Raw genomic sequence first — 14,887 nt, 5'->3', positions numbered from 1 at the left:
GCCAATCAGGAACAGCGGGTCTGAGACACGTTTCCCGATTGGCCAAAAGGAGAAGCGTTCTGTTTGGCTGCTGAGGAGAAGGGAGGAGACGGATATCACCGAGCAGGGGAAAGAAGCTGCTCTTGATGACCGTGGAGGAGAGCCGGAGGGTGCACTGTTTGCCTCCCCACCCTAAAAAAATATGCCCTTACATTGGTGGTCAATGTAAATCCCCCCTAACATTGGTGGTCTGTGTAGAAGTGTCACCTTACATTGGTGGTCAGTACAAATCTCCACATTGGTCTTCAGTATAAATTCCCCCTTACACTGGTGGTTGGTGTAAATGCTCCTATTACATTGGTGTCAGTGTAGAAATCCCTCATTATATATTTGTCAGTGGCGTAAAATCCCCTATTACATGGTGGTCAGTGCACATTCCCGATTACATTGGTGGTCATTGTAGAATCCCCCACTATATACTTGCCAAAGATTTCCAGTTTTGCTCTACATGATTCAGAATTTGCCACAGTGTACTGCCTCCTAGCTAATCCCATCCCCCACCACTGCCACTGATCCCATCAACCCCCCAGCATTGCCACTGATCACCCCCCAGCATTGCCACTGATCCCAGAAGTTCCAGAATCCCCAGGAGTTTTCTGTCTATTGATGGGTCCCCTCACCTCCCCAGTCCATGGTGTGCAGGCAGTGAGGAGATGATGTGCTCTAACTTTTAGCAACCAATCAGTGAGCAGTAATGATGTGCACTAACCACTTGCAACCAATCATTGAGCGGTAAGGATATGCAGTAACCTCTAGCAACCAATCAGTGAGCAGTAATGATGTGCAGTAACCTCTAGCGACCAATTAGTGAATGGTAAGGATGTCCAGTAACCTCTAGCAACCAATCAGTGAGCAGTATTGATGAATAGTAATCTCTAGCAACCAATCAACAAGCAGAGGTCAGGTGCTGTAACCTCTATCAAATAATCAGTGAGCCATAATGTGTACTGTCACCTCTAGCAGCCAGTCAGTGAGTGATAATGATACACTTTAACCTCTGGCAACCGCTGCCTGATCTAAATCATTAAACCGATTTTGAGTCTAGCTGCTATTTATTGTATGTCTCAGAGCAGGTGAACAGCGAAATTGCCAGTGAAAATGTTTGCCTAGGGTCCAATCAATATTAAAGATGGAACTGGCTGCACTGATAATCAGTGTAAACAATGTACTGACAGTCTTGCTGGTTAACGGCTCTCCTCTCCAGACACAGTGTGGGAGGAAAGGATTTCTGATAACCAGCAAGTCTGTTTACATATGATCAGCTGATCACATGGTAAAGGCCAGGGGTGGACTGACAACTCACTGGGCCCCTGGGCAATCTGCGATCATGGGTCCTCCTGTGTCCCCGCCCACACTAAAGCCACACCCACACAAAGCACCCTTTCCCCCTTTAGCTGCAAAGGCAGCAACTGAGAAAGTACACATGCTGCAGCATGCTTTTGGTGGGTGATAGCGACCCATTGAAGTGAATGGGGCCACATTGCAAACACCCTGCAACTATGTACAATGCACGCAGTTGCAGCGTTCAAATGTGGGATCCAAGGGGTTAAAGCAGGTGATGAGGAGGTGATACAATCGCTGCCTCACTGCCTGCTATAACCCTTTGGTCACTGTACTGCACAAGGTTGCATGGCATTTGCAGTGCTGCCCTCTTGACTAAGTGGCAGGAGCTACACATTCCAAGCATGATGGGGTGTATAATTCCTGCTGCAGCTGCGACATGTGCACAGTCACAGTGCTGGGAGAGCAAGAATGAGCATGTTCCCAGCACAAAAGACATACACATATATAGTATGTAGAAATATTGAAGAAGGTCCCATAGATAACAAACACAATGCAATTATCACTTCCAATTTTATTGACCCAAACAAAGCACACTGCAGTCAAGCCTAGAACTGCCCCACTCTAACACATTTCACCCTTGTGCTGGCTTAATCATATGAAGCCCCCACAAGGTTGAAACATGTTAGAGTTGAGAGGCCCAGGGTGGGGATGCAGTGTGCTATGTTTGGTTCAATAAAGTTGGAAGAAAGACCTGACATCATTGGTGTGTGTTTGACCTTTATGGGACGTTCCACATATTGTAAGATGGACTAGTGAATCATAAACTCAAAAATATCACTATTCCATACATTAACCTAACATTAATATACAGTACATACAAATATGTGATATTCAATCAACAGAACTTAAAGCAGAGTTCAACCCAAAAGTGGAACTTCTGCTTTAAGCACTCCTCACCCCCTGACATGCCACAATTGGCATGTCATTTTTTTGGGGGAAGTGGGTACCTGGTTTTGAGAGGGACTTCCTGTCCCACTTCCTCCTTCCATCTTCTGGCCGCCTAGGTGACTCCTCCTCTCCCCCTAGGTGACCCCTCCCTCCCTGCAATCTTCTGGGACACGTCCCAGGTCCCAGAAAGTTGCCTGGCCACTGACAGAGTGCAGCGCGACTCGCGCAGTGCATGCCCGACTGTGAAGACCCAAGCTGTCACAGCCAGGCACCCACCCTTTCAATGCCGGCGCCACAGAGAGGAGGGGGAGAGGAGCGAGGCATCAGCGGCCATATCGCTGGACCGTGGGACAGTAGAGTGTCTGTTTATTAAAAGTCAGCAGCTATACATTTTGTAGCTGCTGACTTTTAATAAACTTAACAACCAGTGGAGCTCCTCTTTAAGTGAAGAAACTGACTTTTTTCCATTCATAGCTAGGGCATAGTAAACTGTGTTTCATAAATGAACGGGATGCTTTGTACAGGTCTGTTTAGACACCTGATATTTCACCAATGCCTCCTAATGGGGGTCCTAAACAAATATGTAAATGTAAGAATTGTAAAAAAAAAAGAGAAGCCCAGTTATGTCCGTCCTAACCAGGCTCACCGTACAATCACACCATACTCAGCATTTCGTTTTATCGCTGTTATCCTGGGTTTTACGTGTGGTTTGTGTTGAAAGTTGGAGAGGCTTCCTCACTTGGGACAGTAATACTTATCAACAATATCTTTCAAGAAATATATGAAGACTATTCCTGGTTTGTTTGATTCTGAACTATACATGTTAATTGAAAGAGCTGGTCACATTGATCTCTGTTTCATGTACTCCAATGTAGGAGCCGGACAGTCTGTTGCTGGGGGTCTTCTGCTATTGTCTGTTTATTAGGGTGTTATGTGTTTTGTGCTAAGCATGTCTCTCCCATGGTTATTTATTAATTGGATCACCTATTGTCTGATTATTAACAATATTGTCTGGGTGGGCATTGAGTGACCTAGGCTGGTTCAAGTGACTAGTTACCGTATTTATCGGCGTATAACACGCGCCAGCATATAACACGCACCCCAAGTTTAGGAGGGAATTTTAAGAAAAAAAACGTTTTAAGGAAAAAAAAAACTTACATTTAAATGCCGCCTTGTCAGTGTCCATCTCCAGCCTTGTCAGTGTCATTTGCACCCTCGTCAGTGTCCATCTCCAGCCTTGCCCATTGACACTGCACCCTCGTCAGTGTCCATCTCCAGCCTTGCCCAGTGACACTGCACTTTAAATTTGGCGCAGCTGCCGCCAATATACACAGAGCCGAACGTGCGGGAGCGTGTCACAGAATGTAATATTGCGCGGGCGCCTCATGATCGGCTCTTCTTCGGAGACTTTCGGCATCTCCTTTGTCTTCCGGACTGCGCAAGCGCTGCGCAGTGCGGGGTGGGCACTATCCAATGGGGGGACACTTTTCTCGTCAGAACACCGCTGAGATAGTGAGCGGAACTAGCCAAGGAAAGCCGAGCACACTCGGCTATGTGTGTATCTCGTCTGCAATCAATCGGCTCCGCTCACAGTCAGCGGGGGGATCGGCGTATAACACGCACCCACGATTTTCCCCTGCTTTTAAGGGGAAAAAAGTGCGTGTTATACACCGATAAATACAGTAATTAGCTCATGTTAATTATATTTCTGTATACTGTTGCCTTTGCATACGATAATGTGATTGTGTACTGTATATATTCTGTGTGAGTTTCAATAAAGTGTTCCAGTTTTCATACAAGCTATTTGTTGGCTAGTCTTGTATGCTGTGGCTATAATATCTGGTATCTATGCCCAGACTGGAGGAAGCGGTATACTGATGGAAGCACCAAAGCTGGTTGCTGGGACAGTTCCATCACAAGCAGCTATACCACCTGCAAAAATTTGGGGCCTCATAAACAACTATTACAAAAAACAGACCGCTGTCATTGATGCTAAAGGGGGCAATACACAGTATTAAGGACTAAGGGGATGCAGACTTCTGAATGGTGGGGGGGGCGCATTTCATTGGTTTACTTGTTGCCATGTTTTGTTTTTCGATTGTGCCATTCTGTTATTACCTACAGTTACAGAATATGAATCCCATAAGAAAAGGGTTTTGCCCGCTCACTCATGTTTTCTTAAAAAATGGCACATACTGTATTTTACCAATTCTCCAAGGGGAGGCAAACTTTTGAGCACAGCTGTATATACTTCACAATGCTCCACCTTATGTACTATGCTTTACATTACACACTCCACTTTGTACAGCCTTTACTGTACATTCCTCCATGCACACTGCTCTTTATTGAGCCTCTGTCTATCGCCCCTTTTTAAAATGGTTGTAAACCCTTTTGTGTGACATTTACCTATAGGTAAGCTTAGATTAAGGTTTATCTTTAGGTAGTGGAAATTTCTCTTAAACGTACGCCATTTAGGAGATACTTCACTTCAGGGGCGGAAGTATAGGGGTCGCAAAAGTCGCCATTGCGACTGGGCCCCATGCTACAAGGGGCCCATGTGCCCCCCTCTCCCTGAGCGGTGGCTGCATATGGGACTGAGCTCCCCGATCCTTAGCCGATGTGTAAATCGGCAGTGCAGGAGCTCAGTCACGCTGTAATTACTCTGAAAGTGAAAGCAAGGGAGACGTGTCTAGCACAGTGTGTGCTGTGCTCTCTGCCTCCCCCTACAGTGCAGTACCCAGCATGGAGAGTGAAGGTACAGTGCTGCAGCTGCAGATTTTTAAAAAGGCGATCTATATATGTTTGTATGCATGTGTATGTGTTTATATGTGTGTGTCTGCATGTTTGGGTGTGTACATGTGTGTGTCTGATATGTGTGTGTGCGTTTATTTGTGTGCATGTGTATATGTTTACATTTGTGTGTGCATGTTTGTGTGTTTGCTCATGTGTGTGCGTTTATGTGTGTGCATGTGTGTATATTTGTATCTGTGCATGTATTTATATGTATATGTGTGTGTATTTGCGTACATGTATGTTTACATGCGTGTATGACCCCCTTTTTCTTTACGATCAGAACAGATTTTTTTAGGGTGGGTTCATAATACCAGCAATAAAATACCATTCCTCTGAAAATCGATGCAGATTGCTTTTCAGAGGCATTTGACAGGCAGTGAAGAGGCAATATGTTGCGCCTTGACTGGTAAAATGTTGAAAAACACTGATATAGAGAAACTGATCTCTCCATTTTCCTCCTGCAGCTGCTGAAAGGAGATGAGAAGTGGGTGAAATGGAAAGATCAGTACCTCTATATGCTGCCACACCCACCATGCCTCCTATGCAGCTTATTTCTGCTGCCCCCCATGTGCTCTCCAGCCCCCTTGTACTTTTTCCTGGCCCTCCGTGCTCTCTCCTGGCCCCTCCCCTTGTTCCCACAGCTCAGCAGAGTTCCCCCCTCCCCTCTCCTGCCAGCTGCTGTGGGGTATCTGCATGGAGATTCAGTGATCCATACCGATCACTGACTCAATCCATTCATAACTGAAACATAGTAAACTGTATTTACTATGCTTCAGTTTGTGAATAAAGGGGCAGCTCTATACAGCGCTATTCCTGTCCATTCATTCTGTGCAGCTGAGGCTGTGCTCTCAATCTCCTTTCTCGTTCTCAAAGGTGAAACATCAGAGGTCTGCTTAGACCCGTGATATCTCACCAAAGCCCTCCAACTCTTAAAAAATATATATTTTTAAAAAATAATATTGTAAAACAATAAATAAATAAATGGTAGAAAAATACAATAAAAATAAAAAAAACAGACGACAGTGGCAGAACTACCAGGGTCACAAACGTCACACTTGTGACCGGGCCTTGGCATTTACGCCATCGGCTCGGAGGGAAGGGCTCCAGCTGGGGGTCAGGGGGGCCCTTCATGATTTCTTGCACCAGGGCCCTGAAGATTCTAGTTACGCCACTGCTTCACTTGTAGTACGCCAATGTCATCATCAGCGCATGCGCTGTGAAGAAATGGACCACCGTGCTGTTTCTTCCCCCAGCGTGTGCAGTGACTGACGGCTCCCACGCGCATGCACGGGAGTGATGTCACGTGGCTCCGGCCAGTCACAGAGCTGGAGTACGCAGCCCCAGAAGGAATAGGGGCGGCCTGCACAGGGGACAGCGCAGGCTTCGTTCGCAAGTAAGTGTCTTATAATAGGCTAGTATGCGATGCATACTAGCCCATTATGCTTTTAATTTGCAGGCCTTGCGGGGAGCAAAAAAGGAAGTAAAACCTATTGGTGTTTACTTCCTCTTTACGTGGCCAGACATAGATGTGTGATGCAGTATATGGACTCTTACCCAGTACACGGATCTCTGTAGAGGACATTAAATAATCCTTATCACTGTAACTGTAATACCAGGTTTCATACACACAGGAGTCATCCTTCCTGGCTTGTGTCAGCTTCCAGCAGCCACTGCCTGTGTCCAGTCGGAGTCTGGGGTCATGATAATTAGGGTATTTGTAATGCGGGAAATACTCTATCATCGTCTTCTCTCCGCACTGTCTGTACAGCTCCATTTTACCAATATAGCAAGGACACTTCATATTACAGTCAGTGATGTCTGATCCGCTCTGTACATACATCGTTCCTGATGATACCGTTATGATCATCATACACAGGAGACCTGGGAAGAGAAGAGAAATGTTCACAGAAATGTTATAGTGTTGTAAGCAGGTTGCCTACAAGTGTATTAGTTGGGTAGTTGGCTGGCCCCGGCTGAGGAAGGGGTTAACTGCTAGAACCTCAGTTCCTGGGCTTTTTGGGCCCTGCCTGTCCACCCTGTGATATCAATGGGGGGGAGGCCGGAGCCTGCCCACTCTCGGAGATGCTGTAACCACCATGGGACATTGAGAGGGACTGCTAGTAGTCCATTGGAAGACACCGGAAAAACAGAGAAATGACAAGCCTTGGGAGATGCCAGTCATGGACTATCACCTTGTTAAGGTACGCTTGGGCAGTCTAGTTCAGTTAGATAAGGAAATTTTGCACTGGAAGTGTATTTGTTTGATGTTGCCACAAAATATTCAGTAAAGTTGCATCAACTGTTTTAAGCCTACTCTGAAGTCATTAAAAGGGGTGCATGATGGTTTCTGGCATATGAAGGAACAGGGTCAGTGAAGCAAATGTAGGGTATGAAGCAGTGGCAGAACTACCAGGGTTGCAAAGGTTGCACTTGCGACCGAGCTGTGGCATTCCCCCTCTTGGGGGAGCCCAGCGCTGGTGCCAGTGATGGAACAACTTCCGGCACTGAGCTCCGGTAACTGTATGCTAGCGTGGACTTCCGGTTCACCCGCCCCATCTCTTGTGGGGTGCCTGGGGTCACACAATGGTGATCGCCCCCTCCTTGGCAGCTGGCATGTCTCACTCCTGACTGCTCACAGATCTCATTAAAGCCCACTCCTCCTCCTCAGCTCCAATGTTCTCCTGTACACTGCCAGGAGGAGCCATGGAAGAGGGACAATACATTGCAACAGCCACGCTGATGATCATATACAGGTAGGACAGATTAACAAGGGTGGGGTGACAGGTAATGAGCATATCCACCTGGAGGATTGATGGAGGGTAAGAGGATGTGTGTAGGGGGTGATTTGGGAGGGGAGAGGACTTGTGCAGGGGTGGGGGGTCGGATTTGAAATCCCCCACAACGCCTTCTAGCACAAGTCCTCTTCTCTGCCAAAGCACACCCCAGCACATATTCTCTTATGAGACCCCCTACCCTAAATTGAAGAGATACCTCCTGCCAGAGAGGGGGCAATTGCAGTGTCTGGGAACCCTGGCACCCGTATAAGATGCGGGGCAAGTGCCCCAGGTGCCCACTTTGGCATGGTCCTGTCAGGTAAGTTACTGGAGCCAAGTGGCACAAAACATGACTTAGTACTTGGTGGACAATCCCTTGTTGGCAATCACAGAGGTAAGACATTTCTTGTAGTTGGCCACCAGGTTGGTACACATCTCAGGAGGGATTTCGTCCCACTCCTTTTTGCAGATCCTCTCCAGGTCACTAAGGTTTCGAGGCTGACGTTTGTTAACTTGAACTTTCAACTCCCCCCACAACTTTTCTATGGGATTAAGGTCTGGAGACTGACTAGGCCACTCCAGGACCTTAATGTGCTTCTCCTTGAGCCACTCCTTTATTGCCTTGGCCGTGTGTTTTGGGTCATTGTCATGCTGGAATACCCATCCATGACCCATTTTCAATGCAATGGCTGAGGGAAGGAGGTTCTCACCCAAGATTTGACGGTACATGGCCCCATCCATCATCCCTTTGATGCGGAGAAGTTGTCCTGTCCCCTTAGCAGAAAAACACCCCCAAAGCATAATGTTTCCACCTCCATGTTTGAAAGTGGGGATGGTGTTCCTGTGGTCATAAACAGCATTCCTCCTCCAAACACGGCAAATTGAGTTTGATTTTAGTCTCATCTGACCACAAAACTTTCACCCAGTTCTTCTCTAAATAGTTGAATGGAGTGCCCAAAAATATATAGTACAACAGAAAAGGTACCTCTCTCCTATCAATTTTGAGAGAAGTATTTTGTATTGAGGCCACATTGGACTTTAATGGTACCGTACAGACACTTGGGAAACAACTGATAAATAAATAAGTTGAATTTTATTCGGTCTACATGTTAAAACACATACAAAATTTGTTTATAAAAGACTCTGCACAGAGGTCCATGAAGATGCATCCGCCCGGCAGGTGTGGGAGCCTCCACAGACAGAGGGGGGTGGGGAAAAAGACCATAAACTTTGCAGGCTGGTAAAAGACTAGATAATGCTGTAGAGCATGGACCACCAGGACAGAATTGGCTATAAATTAATCTTGGAAAAGGGGGGGGGAGAGGTAACAATGGGTTTAAAGTAGATCTCTCACAGATAGGGCTCAATAAACATTTCACAGGAAACCGTCATACACTGTAAGAAAAAAGGAAGAGAGAAAAGAAGGAAAGAGAAAGAAAATCAGGAAAAAGAAAAGGGATCAGTTTGATCCACCAATAAAAGACTGTCACGCTGAGACTAACATTGAACTTTTTACAGACCTTACATTAAAGAAAGGGTCTGTATGAGCTGACCTAATTCAAACCCAGAGGGGTCACAGCATTGAGACATTCGATCCATAAAGTCTCGCATTGTAGTATGCATTTGTCCCAGTTTCCTCCTCTAAGGTCTGGAGGAATAACCGGCAAAACAAAAAAGGAGACCATTTCTGTGTGGTATTTATGATGGAGACCAACATGCTGTGTAACGGGCATGATGATTTTCCACCACCATAATAATAAGTGTGGTCTCCAATCCTCTGACCAAACTAACATTTGGTTTTCCCAATGTAGAATGCTCCACACTGGCAATTCATTAAATAAATGAGCCCTGCGTGGAACAATTGGAAAAACTTTTGGATCTGTGCCATTGACCATTGGGCAAATGGATGCCCTTGCCTTCCCATACCCAGGGGCAACGAGAGCAACTGCCACATCGAAAGGTACCATGTGGCAATGAGCTGATATTCCTGTGGGGGGTATAGTGACTAGATGTTAGTTGGTCTTTAAGAGTAATGGCACACCTAAAGATCAGTTCTGGTGTCTGTTTGACATACTTGGAGATGGTATAAACTTCTGAAAGAAAATGCCAATCCTTGGCGATCAATGAACGTAATTGTGATTTATTTGTGAAAAATCTTGTAACAAGACCTACAGTTGGTTCACACTGTTTGGGAGGAGGTCCATAAAGTAAGGAAGCCCTAGACCTAGCCTTGGCTCTATTGAAAGAATATCTCAACAAGGTCCTGGTATAACCCCTTGCTAACAAAGCCCCTGAAGGACTCTCAGACCATGAGAAACAAAATTCCCTGGTCTGATAAAACAAAGATTGAACGCTTTTGTTCTAAATGGCAAGCGTCTGCAGGAAACCAGGCCTCCCTACAGTGAAGCATGGTGGTGGCAGCACCATGTTGGTATGTTTTTTCAGCGGCAGATACTAGGAGACTAGTCATGATTGAGGGAAAGATGAATGCAGTAATGTACAGAGACATCCTTGATGAAAACTTGCTCCAGAGCGCTCTGGACCTCAGACCGGGGCGGAGGCTCATCTTCCAACAAGACAACAACCCTAAGCACATAGCCAAGATAACAAAGGAGTGCCTACTGGACAACTCTGTAAATGTCCTTGAGTGGCCCAGCCAGAGCCCAGACTTAAACCCGACTGAACATCTCTGGAGAGATCTGAAAATGGCTGTGCTCCGATGCTCCACATCTAACCTGATGGAGCTTGAGAGGTCCTGCAAAGAAGAATAGGAAAAACTGCCCAAAAATAGGAGTGCCAAGCTTGTAACATCATACTAAAAAAGACTTGATGCTGTAATTGGTGCCAAAAGGAGCTTCACCAAAGTATTGAACAAAGGCTGTGAATACTTATGTACATGGGAGGAGACTGTGATACTTATGTACATGGGATTTTTTTTATTTTTAATTTTTTATAAATTTGCAAAGATTTCAAACAAACTTCTTTCACTTTGTCATTATGGGGTATTGTTTGTAGAATTTTGAGGAAAATAATGGATTTAATCTATTTTGGAATAAGGCTGTAACATAACAAAATGTGGAAAAAGTGAAGCGCTGTGAACACTTTCTGGACACACGGTATATGGAAGCATTTATAACCACTTTATATTTTCTACAAAAAATGCTGATTTTAACATGTATGTGATAAATTAAAAACTGCTCTGGATAGCAAGAGGTTAATGAACCTAAGTTGATTTCATATCAGCCCATTATTGTGATTTTGAAAGGGTGGAATAGGTCACTTTATTATGTGCAGCCATTGGTGACATTGTATCTTCTGAAGCAGTGTGGGTGAGTGACATTCACCTTACTGGGTACAGAGGGAATGTTTTCAAAGGGATACTTTGTTGCTAAATATGTGAGCTGTTTATTGCAGCTATTATCTTAGAAATCTACTAAGACTTCCAATCCTATGATGCAGAATTTGAACCATAAAATATATATTACATGTCAAAATATTATTTAGTCCCATGGTCTCCAAACTGCGGCTCCAGGGCCAGATGTGACTTTTTGCTTGCCTTTATCTGAGCTTGGGGTCCTATATTTCCCACTTATACGAGAAACTATTCCTCCTACTGACATCGGCAATGGGGCATAATTACTGCCACTGACACTCCTAAGGCCCCTTTCACACGATCGGACCGTTCAGGTCCGCTTGTCAGTTTTGACGGCGGACCTGAACGGGCGATCCATGTTAGCCTATGGAGCGTCGGATGTCAGCGGAGACATGTCTGCTGACATCCGACCCGGTCCGATCTGCTGAAGAGCAGACGGATGGCCCTACGTCCAGGTCCGTCGCTGGCGGATCGGATCGGGGGAGATCTGACGAAAACGGACACGCTGTCCGTTTTCGTCCGATCCCTCCATAGGCGGCAGCGGCGCCTGACAAGCCCCTCCCCGATCAGTGAGCAGAGAGGGACCTGTCATCCGCCGGCTCAGCAGAGATGAACGGACAGATCTCCCGCTGAGCCGGCGGACCGAGGCGGGCTCCGTAGAAACGGAGCCCGCCTCGTGTGAATGAGGCCTTAGTGAGCCATACCAGACCGCATGCCCTCAGCATGCGGGTTGGGTGCTTGATGGGGACAAGGGCCTCTTCCCAACAAGGGGGGTGGGTGCTTGATGGGGCAAAGGCCTCTTCCTGAAAACCCTTGCCGTTGGTTATGGGGTTCTGCGGGCAGGGGGCTTATCGGAATCTGGAAGTCTCCTTTAACAAGGGGGCCCCCAGATCCCGGCCCCCTCTATGTGAATAGGTATCAGGTACATTGTACCCCTACCCATTCACCAAAAAAGCAGTGAAAAAACCTTTAAAAAAAATTGCTTTTTCTTCACCCCGAGCCGTCTTCTCCTGGAGCCATCTTCTCCTGTGCTGCTGTCTTCTTCTTCGCCACAGGTTATACGCTCGTCCCCTCCCTTTCCTGACCTACCAGGCTGCATGCTCGGGTAAGGGTCTGGTATGGATTTTGGGGGGACCCCACGCCACTTTTTATTTCAATTTTGGTGTGGGGGTGTCCCCTCCAAATCCATACCAGACCAAAGGGCCTGGTATGGACTGGGGGATACCCCACTCAGTTTTTTAAAATAATTTTTTTTAGGCAGCCCGCTGATATCTGATGACTCATCTGTTGCTAAGGAGGCAGCGGATGGCTTCCCAACCTGCTCCTTAACAACCAGCTATATACAGTGAATGTAAAAAAAAGACACAAATTGCAAAACTCAAATCCGGGCAAAATTGCGGTAAAAATGCAATACTTGTGTTTTGGATACGGGTCCATTGAAGCCTACTTAATGCAAAAAGTTGCATTTTGGGGGGAAAAAAGTCCCCGACCCTTTCCAAAAATGCAGAGGCACAAAAATGCATTGATGTGAACGTTTTCCATAGGAACCCATGTTAACCACTTGCCGACTACCCGTCGTCACTGTTTGAAGTGGAATACTGTTGTTATGGCAGCAGCTAGCTGGCCCCCTGCTCTGCTCTATAATATTAGATGGTGGAAGTAAGGTAAGGGTCACTTCTCTTGATTTTAAAGGGGAATTTTTTTTTTTTTTAAATGACATTTAATTTTATTTTTTTTTATTGCATTTTAGTGTATATGTGAGAGCTCACATTTAAGAGGTCCTGTCATGCTTTTTTTCTATTACAAGGGATGTTTTTTCTTTAAAAAGACAGTGTAAAAATAAAAACTAAAAAGTAAAATAAATAAGAAAACATTTTTTTTTTAAAGCGCCCCGTCCTGCCGAGCTCGCACGCAGATGCGAACGCATGCGTAAGTCACACCCGCATATGAAAGCGGTGTTCAAACCACACATGAGGTATCGCCGTGATTGTTATGCCCCGTACACACGGTCGGATTTTCAGACGGAAAATGTGTGATAGGACCTTGTTGTCGGAAATTCCGACCGTGTGTAGGCTCCATCACACATTTTCCATCGGATTTTCCGACACACAAAGTTTGAGATCAGGCTATACAATTTTCCGACAACAGAATCCGTTGTCGGAATTTCCGATCGTGTGTACACAAATCCGACGCACAAAGTGCCACGCATGCTCAGAATAAATAAAGAGATAAAAGCTATTGGCTACTGCCCCGTTTATAGTCCCGACGTACGTGTTTTACATCACCGCGTTCAGAATGATCGGATTTTCCGACAACTTTGTGTGACCGTGTGTATGCAAGACAAGTTTGAGCCAACATCCATCAGAAAAAATCCTAGGATTTTGTTGTCGGAATGTCCGATCAATGTCCGACCGTATGTACGGGGCATTAGAGTGAGAGCAATAATTCTAGCCCTAGACCTCCTCTGTAACTCAAAACTGGTAACCTGTAAACATTTTCAAACATCGCCTATGGAGATTTTTGAGGGTCAAAGTCTGTCACCATTCCACGAGCGGGCACAATTTGGAAGCGTGACATGTTGGGTATCAATTTACGCAGCGTAACATTAGCTTTCACAATATAAAAAAAATTGGGCTAACTTTACTGTTGTCTTATTTTTTTATTTAAACAGTGTATTTTTTCCCAAAAAAGTGCACTTGTAAGACCGCTGCGCAAATACAGTGTGACATAAAGTATTGCAACAACCGCCATTTTATTCTCTAGGGTGTCTCAAAAATATATAATGTTTGGGGGTTCTAAGTCATTTTCTAGCAAAAAAAAAAAATGATTTTAACTTGTAGACACCAAATCTCAAGAGGCTCGGTCCTTAAGTGGTTAAAAAAAATTCCCTGCATTTCTGCAAGATGCAAAAAGCACCAAAAAACCCATTAGTGTGAATGGAGCCTTAGCACTAATCATGTGTAACAAACAAGTCCCAAGTCAGACTTTCGACGGACTTTCGATGGACTTTTGGCGGACTTTTGGCGGACTTGCGGCGGACTTGCCTACATACGATCACACAAAAGTCAGACGGATTTGTACGTGATGACGCACACCGGACTAAAATAAGGAAGTTGATAGCCAGTAGCCAATAGCTGCCCTAGCGTGGGTTTTTGTCCGTCAGACTAGCATACAGACGAGCGGATTTCTGGGTCTGGCGGAGTTACGAAGTAAAGATTTGAAGCATGTTTCAAATCTAAAGTCCGTCAGATTTGCGGCTGGAAAAGTCAGCTGAAAGTCCGGGGAAGCCCACACACAATCGGATTGTCCGCCGGATTTGGTCTGTCGGCATCCGTTGGACTTTTGTAGACGAAAAGTCTGACCGTGTGTACGCGGCATAAGTGTTACTGAATAACAGCAGAGAAATCTCAGGTCCCCTCCCCCGCCAGACAGGCCTGTGCTTTGTGGCAAAGTGGTGTAAGCCCTGGTTCACATTGGTGTGATTTGGCATGCGATTTGACGCATGGTATTTGTGGCGCTGCACCGATTTTCAAAAGTAGTTTCTGTACAACTTTTGGTGATTTCGGGGTGCGATTTCAATTGACATCTGTGCAGGAACCCGCACAGATGTCTCTGAAATCGCCCCCTGAAATCGAGACTGACATGCGGGAATGAAAGCTGAACTCACAAGATTTAA

Source organism: Aquarana catesbeiana, linkage group LG02 (assembly GCF_042186555.1).
Source record: "Aquarana catesbeiana isolate 2022-GZ linkage group LG02, ASM4218655v1, whole genome shotgun sequence".
Classification (NCBI taxonomy): domain Eukaryota; kingdom Metazoa; phylum Chordata; class Amphibia; order Anura; family Ranidae; genus Aquarana; species Aquarana catesbeiana.
The sequence above is the reverse complement of the archived record's forward strand: the minus strand, read 5'-3'. Positions refer to the sequence as shown.